Here is an 8,835-nt window from a genome sequence, read left to right as displayed (position 1 = left end):
AAATCCTCTAGCTGTATACAAAAAGCTACTGAAAAGAGAAGTAATAAGATCTTCCTCCCATCATGGATGGGAGGAAGATGTAAAGACCTTCATTTGCAGTTAGGAGAATTCAGGTTGGATGCTAGCAAAAAGCATTTTAGCAGTACAGGTAGCGATATTGGAATAAGGTGCCTGAGAGGCTGTGGACTCTCTACCATCAGAGGTCTTTAAGGACAAACTTAGTAAACATACAGGTATAATTACTCTGGCCTGAAGCAGAAGAAAAGCCTAGACAAGTTCATGAGGTTCTTCAAGCCCTATTGCTCCATGAGCCTCTGATATTAAAATTCTAGCCTAGAAAAAATGAGCTTCCTTCCAACTGCAAACACAGAATCAAATTACAAGTACAGCCTGATTTCACACACACTAGTGTAAATCAGGAGGTAGTAAGCTAAGGCTGGTGGAATTATGCTGCTGTAAAGCCCCAAAAGATGGGATTCAGGATGATTAAGCTAATTGATTTTAACATAACACAAAGCAATTTCAAGATTTTTTTGTACCCACACTAGTTTCTTTGTTCTGTTCTATTCTGCATTTTATAGCAATAATGATATTGTCACCTCATTACCCTGGCACCTGAGTAGGGTGACAAAAAATATTAGCCAGAAGAAAAATAAGCTGATCTGATGCCCCTGCACCATGTTTGAAACCCACTGATGGAAGGTTTGGAGATCAGTACATTCTTTATATAACTCCACTTAATAAACCAATTTCTCTGACTTTGTAGCTAACAGTTTCACACAACTTTCTTTTAACTGGCTAATTTTGTACATGGTAAGTATTAATTAAAAAATGGAACCAAAGGGCCTAGCTAAATCTTTGATCTTCTCTGTGCTCCACTTTCCTCTGTCTGTAACACAGAGATCATATTTTTCTCACCCCAGACATCTGCTGGATGATTAGTTCATTAAGATTTGTAGGGTGATTTGCATATTCCCAAGTTATTAAATTAGATCATAGCAGATATTCCAACAACCATTTTAGAAATTAATTTCCATTTACTGGACTTTTGATGGAATTCAGAAAATGACTGGAAGACCTGTTTTTTCTTCCAAGACACACACTGTCAGCCAGCGTGACTGCCCTTGCCGAGATCACTTAACAAGTCTTCCAGCAGGCTCATTGGGAATGGGATCAGCTCACACTGACTTTCTCACTTTGTCTCCAGGATGCCTCATTCCTACTGACACAACCAGCACCCTCCAACAGGTACCTTTACTTCTGCATCTGCATCCTGTCCCAGGGGAAATCCCTTACCCATCTGTCCTGGTTTCGGCTAAGTAGTGGTTAGACTAAGTCAAGGATTTTTCAGCTTCTAATGTCCAGCCAGCGAGAAAGCTGGAGGGGCACAAGAAGTCTGGAGGGGACACAGCCAGGACAGCTGACCCAAACTGGCCAAAGGGGTATTCCATACCATGTGCTGTCATGCCCAGTACATAAAGTGGAGGGAGTTGGCCTGGGGGGATCGCTGCTCAGGAACTAACTGGGCATCGGCTGGCGAGTGGTGAGCAACTGCATCGTGCATCACTTGTTTTGTATATTCCAATCCTTTTATTATTATTGTAATTTTTTAATTGTTATTATTATCATTATTAGTTTCTTCCTTTCTGTTCTATTAAACTGCTCTTATCTCAACCCATGAGTTTTACGTTTTTTCCGATTCTCTCCCCCACCCCACTGGGTGGGGAAGCGAGTGAGCGGCTGAGTGGTGCTTAGTTACTGGCTGAGGTTAAACCACGACACCACCACCTCCCAAAAAGCTGGGCTGCCTCTTTGCTTTCATTGCATACAAGAGCATTTAAATGTCCCTTCTATTTAGCGTGAAGGGCAAGGTAGTGAGTACAACATTGGTTTTAAGGCAATTTACTTATTAACAAGGACCAGACTAATATCATCTACTGCTGGGTAGAAATCAGGTCTGTTCGGGGGTAAAGGGGATGCACAGTCTGCCTAGCTGCACGAATGCCACAGAGCATCACATGTAGTAGTGATTATATTTAACTCTCCACTTGTGGACACTCTTATCCTAGGAGTAACAAGAGCATTTTCCTGTTTAACCCACTTCAGAAGATAAATGTTGAATGTGAGTAAACTAAGCAGGAAGACAGCACTCATATGCCAGGAGCTAATAAAGGAAAGTTTATCAGGCTCAGCATGAAGACAAAGCCAAGACAAAGTGACACACATCTGAAGCTATGGATACCAAAAGCCCAGGCTCAAGGCATGAACGCATCACCTTAAAACATTTCACCACACATGAGTAGCCTGCATACTAGGAAACTAGGTATTTGGAAGTGTGAGGCAATGGTCACTAATTCACCAAGGGTATCTGGGACATAGTTTCATCACTTTCAACTGTCAATGTCTTTGACTCAGGACATCTTGACCTATCATGGGTGAAGCTATTCACATGTCCATAGCCGAGAGGGTACCAAGCAAGGACAACTTCCACTGAACACTACAGTAATGCTCTTGCTGAAATAGTGCAATAACTTTGCTATTTCTCATATCATTTGGCAATTGTGTGCTATGTTTCTTTTCTAGAAAAGCTCCTTATTTTCCACTGTTTCTAAATATAATATAATTCTGAAATAAGCAAGCATTAACTTCAGGTTATTAACTTTGAATGCCAGATTATGGTTTCCATTGTTTATTGCCACAACAGACTATTAAAAAGGCAGCTCCGCTCAGCTAAATTTAAGATTTTGTCTTCAGGCATAATAATATCTCTGAGAGTTGCTCGACTCTAATAAGATATTTAAGCATATACTTAAATTTAAGCATGCAAGTTGTCCTGTGAGGTCAGTCAGAATTTTGTTTAAAAATAAATCTGTGGTTAACTCAGTGTACAGATTTTTTTTTCCCCAATACAATATAGCTGCTATAGCAACAATCAGTAGCATAGCACTTATGGTGAAAGGCAGTGTGTTTTGATTATTAAATGAAGATTCAAACCTTCAGAATTAAATTGTTCTACTAGCAGCTAATGTCCCTTCTGTTGGCTCAACAGTCTGCAATGAGTCTTTATTAGCTCTGATAAGCAGCACGAAGACGATTGTATAGCATGCTCTGAAAGACTGCTTAGTATTGCAGAATAAACAAGGCATTGACTCCCTCTACAACAGCCCAAAGATGACACTATAGAATAGATATTTAATCTACAAGTAAACGACCTTTGCCTTGATAAGGAAATATTTTCATTCACCTCCTCGAAAATTAACACCTAATGGATTCTATTATGCAAATGCTAATCATGATCGAAGCAGGTATAAGAAGAGATATCCAATCCATGATCATAAGTCTATAGTTTTATTGTGTGTGCACAATATGCATTCAATTTCTATCAGAACCTTATAGAGCAAAGAACAAATATAGTATCAGCTTGTCCACTGAAAGGAGAGGAAAATCCCCAACTAGGCAGAAGAAAAATAGATATGTGGGAAAGAATAAATAAAAATATCAGTGAAGACAGAATAGGAAGTGAGAAGTTACTATTTGGCCTGAAGGTCACTCACAAGTTCGTACAAATTTCTGAAACTATTTTCTGTGCTGAAAAAAGTCAGACCTAAATTGCCTGCTTTGGGGAGATGCTCCCAAGGCTGGTCCTGAACTACCTTTTGGGAATTTTAGGAGGAAAACTGAGTTCCCAACAGTGTCCCCATGACTCAGCTGAAGCACAGTTGGGCTTTTGCAGCTTCCAGCTAACCCCTCTGCCCTTTCAGTGGCCATGGCTGGTAGAAAAATGTCAGATGTCTTTCCTTAACATCACTCTAGGATATTCAAGGACCCAGCGTCTTGCTATCACCTGCCACAAAGGCATACAGGATTTATATGCAATCTGAATACAGACTGCTACAAAAGACAATGTCAACAGAAACAGTGAGGTCCCAAGGGTGTCTTGGGGATTTGGCATGCTCTGATGCTTTTCTTCAGAAGTAAAGCACAGACAACATCCTTGAAATTCAGTTCAAATACATCTCCAATAGCAAGGGGCATACACTAAGTCTCCAAGAGTATAGCCAAAAAAAAATGGTAGGTACTTTCCATAGCATATTTGTAAAGGAATCTGTATTTATGCTGACAGTTTTCATATAAAAGAACAGTCACTTGTTAATAAAAGAAAATAAATAAGTAAAAAGACTGAACAGTGTTTGTAAGTGCTACCTCACAGTGGATCCAAAAAGTCACTTTAACTCTGCTTAACTAAGCTGGCTGTGAAATGGGAACACATGGGTGTAAAGTTCTTTTGGCTCTGCTACCTGTTTTTGGACTTGTCAAAAATAGTTTCTCATAAAATCAATCATATCACCTAGATTTTTCCTGTTTTCAGCTGAAAAAACATTTATTGCTTTTCCCACATACTTCTTTCATACCGCTATGCTGCTTCACACACAGGAACCAAGCTTGCCTTACCTCAGCCAAACTGTGTTTTGTAAAGCCTGAGGTCTATGGTCCAATTCATAATGTTAGAGTCAGGTCTTATACAACTGTAAATATCATATACTCTTCCACTTAAAAGACACTAGTTTAAGTGTCAGCATTGCCAGCAGAAGCTGAAAAAAAGAACATAATAGAATTATAATCTGCCACTAGAGGTGCCTGAACATTTTGACGGGCACAGGTTTACATCAGTTTCAGGCAAATTTCCAAAGATTTGATGTTTCAAAGTATATCACATCTGGAGCTGGTCTAATACCAATCTAAAACCTTAGGGACAAGGGTCCCTCACAGGAGCAACTTTCCTGCTAGCTTTTCAATGCTTTGTCCTTTTGCTGTTAGGTATTTCAAACTTGCAGAGGCAAAGGTAAAGCAGACAGGAATAACATCATGGTAAAAAGCTGAGAACAAAGGTTTTGAATATCAGAACTAATACCTGTTTCACAAAGTTGGTGAGCTTCAGGTAACTACTTCTTTTACATTCTTATTTATGTTTTTAAAACATTTTTAAAGTCTTTCGCTGTCTTTAACACCGGACATAGACCCCTGTGATAAAGATCAGTAGGCTCTGAGGTGGAAACCAGTATCTCCTCCTTGTCCAGAGGAATGCTAGAGAATTACTTGCTGGAAAACCATCTTTGACAGGCACACAGGAAAGCCTCAGGAGAACGTTTGTTACAAACCCTGGGTCTCCTGCTCAGAACTAGGGAGGCCCTCCTCCCATACACCTTCCACACTTTTAAATGGTTATATGGGACCCAGTATGTGAACTTGATGTTCCTTTTTGTTTTGACATTAATCAGCTTTTGCAGAAGTAGCAGAACTGTTTCATCCATTCTCTTTTTAATTTATATAAACATTACATTTATAAATATGTAACCAATCATTTTGCACTTCTAAAACTTAAATGACACAAGACTGAAATATAACTTCATACAAGACTGAAAAAAAACCTTATCAAAAGAAGGGGGGAAAGAACTGAGAGAACTTTCCTCTCCTAATATAAATTATCAGTCAGATAAGTTTTCTATAGCTATCAATAGATTTGGTTCACGAAGATTTCGCTTTGCAGTTCAACTAAAACACCCCATAAACTTAGTCCTCTTTGCCATATATTGCCACAGAGGCTTATAACTATCAGAATATATGCTTGCTTTAGCAAAAATCATGCACACACAAAACACTGCAAATTATTTTATTGGTAAAATTCTTTGTGGTGCTTGAGAGAAGAGATATGAAACAGTCTTAATTCTGCAGACTAAGTCAAACTGTTCCTCAGATAAACAGCAACCAGGCAGAAATGCAAATTCATCGCTTGGCTCAGAAGTCTGTGAATGCTGAGAAGGAGAGAAGACCTCTGCGGGCAGGGGGAGTTCCTCAGCCTCCTCCCATCCCATCCAAATCAATCAGCACTACAGCTCTACACACCCTTCAGGGCTGGTTTATATTTAGAACTTAATAAAGAATAAAAAATAGCAAATCATACACCCACTCTGCTTTGGGGAAACAAATGTGCTAGTCAACGGAAGATATAAATAATCACACGATGACACAATGAAACGCCTCATCCGGTGGCTGCAGTGCAAACTGCTGTCCACCAGCCAGCAGAGCTGCTGGATGTACTCCATTAATCTCTTTTCCAAAGTGATGGATTCTTTTTTGGGGAACTAGCCCAGTTCACCGAGGAGTCATTTTTTCCCCCATCAGCTGAGATCAGTCACCAGTAACTCATCACTTTTGATCCAGCTCTGTTCTTCACTTGTAACTGAGACTTTCCAGCAACGATACTGCAGCTGGCCTGCAGGAAACACCTCCGAACTCCCTATTCATAGTCTGGGCAGGGCAGAGGAAGGAGAGAGCAGGCAATCAGATACAGTGATAGGAAAAGTGTGACCTTCCTTTCCCTCAATAATGACACCATTTTTCTCCCATCAGCTTTAACCTTTCAAAAACATTCAAGAAGCCACGTGAAAACCCACAGCCCCATGCAATCCAGGCATAGTAACTACGAATTTTTAGATGCAAAGCAAAATCCATAGTGCTGGGCATGGATAAAGAGGCCAGAGAACGTGAACGTGACTTCTCGGCTCCAGGGAAGAGCCAGTCTGGGTTCCTACTCCAACGACTGCAGGCATTTCTACTAAAAACTGCTTTTATGCTCCATTAGATAAACTGGACAGGCTGTTCTGGAAGCAAGAAAACAAGAGTTTTGTGTACCTAACTCTCCCACTCTGTCACAATTTACTTTTAGGAAATCTATGAAAAATAGAGCTTTATCAGGGACTTTCATGCTCCCTCCCACCCAGCTGCTAGTGAGGTTGGAGTGAGGTTGGCACAAGGCAGAAGTAGTGATGCTTCTAGACACACACGTGAAAGGATTGAGAAACCTGGAACATTTTGATGCTAAGTGCAGAGAGGATGGCAGGTTTAGGTGGTGGCTAAGCAGGGGCTTGGGAAATTGCAACATGAGAAGTCATTGTCTAAATAAGGCTAAAAGCCTTGCCTTGTCTGTCTAAAGTCTTTGGTGAATCTGGCTCTGTAAGTCTACTCAGCTTCACAAGTGCTCGCAGACACAAGTGACTGTGCAAGGGCATTAAAACAGACTGCGGTGTATTTTTGTCCCGGTAGAATCCTTTCTGAACTACCCCAAGGAACAGGGTCAAACTGGTAACCAGTGCAAACCAATGAAGCTCTGCCCAAATGTACCACCTGTGGATCAAACCCTTATTACCACAAAAGTGACTGCAGGTGTTACAAGGATAGAATAGTAAAAAATGCAATGGGTTTATAGGGAAGGAACTGGGGTATTTACTGCTTTCCAGCTGGCTTGCAAGAAAAGAGTGCTCGTATGGTAGGCTTGTGCTCTCAGGGAGCTCCTCAGTGGGGTGGAAAAAATTTGGGGAGTTTATTTACATGCTCAGTTGCTCTCTCTGACCTCTAATAGGCGCAAAAGCAGCATGAAATAAGGTCCAGGCTACTGTGGAGAATTGCCAGATAGTGGGATTTAAGGAAGAGTACGTGTGTTTATACACACCCCTCAGTGGTTAACCACCATGTCAAGCAAAAGATATGCTGCCACTTCAGGGGCTAAAGCAGATTCATTAACAGAAGGGAGACTACAAAGACCCTAGTGCAATCCTGTGCAGGACAGAGCGGGGGGTTGTGCGTGAGTGTGTACACACACCCGCTTCTCCTCGCAGTGACATTTGTGTTGCACTTTCCCAGATATGTCAGAGCCGGTCATAAACTGCAGGGCCTTTTGTTAGCTGGGCTGTTGGTTCAGTCCTGAATCAAATTAGTGCTGTAGCTCAAAAGCTGGTGCTGCCCAATGCTTTTTTGACGAGCAGCGCAAAATGAATGAGTTCGATCCAACCCCGGCAATAACACGGCTGCCAGCACCTTTGCTGGCAGTTTCTGTGCACACAGAGAATGAATTTCTTCTTTTCAGTCCTAGCAGGGCAGAGTCGAGGCCCTACTGCAGAAGGTAGTGCCTGATCTGCCTCCATTTGTGAAGGAGAAATTTACGTCTCTTGGGCTGTTAATTTTCTACCAGCATTTCTTCATAACTTCCTTACGGTTTCCTCAGAATTAGGGGTGGTGAAGGAAACAAGTCTGAATAACTGCAATGCAAACATTTTACAGCAGAAAGCAAGCACCACCCTAAAAATAGCACAGAGCCATCATTTTAAATTACACAGAGCAAGTGCAATGCCCCTTTGGAAACTGTAATTTGAAGGTAATGAGGGTGTTTGTTGAGGAAAGAGTGCGTGACCCTGCCCATATTTCTTCTCCACTCCAGAATAGGTGGGGATGTGTCACGAATAGTTGTTCCCAACTGGAGCCACCCCTCATTCCCGCACGGCACACTCTGCCTTGCCACCAAGGGACAAAGCGCAGCCGCCGCCGTGGCCGCTCTGCACGAGCAGCTCATAGCCCGTTTATCACTGTGAACCTGCAGCAGGGAGCCGGCGGTGCCAAGAGGCAGAAAGAGCAGCACGCCTTTTTATCACCCCAAGCAGAGCGTGTTTCATGCCGCACAATGGTGGTGCCAAAAGGTTCGTGGATAGGGTGGGGAGATTCCCCTCACCTTTTCACAGGGCTCGTCACTTAGTCTTGACATTTACAAGAAGCATAGGGAAAGGTTTCTCGCTTCCGTGTGTGGCAACGTGACCCTCACCTCTATAAAGACCACGTCCTGAACTGAAAGATTAGACTGCACGGGACACATCCTGAGGAAAGGGTGCAGTGCCGCTCTGCATCACCGCTGTCTAAGAACATGAACTGTATTAACCTTCTGGGGGGCTTGTGGAGGGAAAGTGGGGAAAATGAGACAGCTGCTGATCCGGGATATATGGTCAC

This window comes from Aquila chrysaetos, chromosome 8, assembly GCF_900496995.4.
Source record: "Aquila chrysaetos chrysaetos chromosome 8, bAquChr1.4, whole genome shotgun sequence".
Taxonomy (NCBI): domain Eukaryota; kingdom Metazoa; phylum Chordata; class Aves; order Accipitriformes; family Accipitridae; genus Aquila; species Aquila chrysaetos.
The sequence above is the reverse complement of the archived record's forward strand: the minus strand, read 5'-3'. Positions refer to the sequence as shown.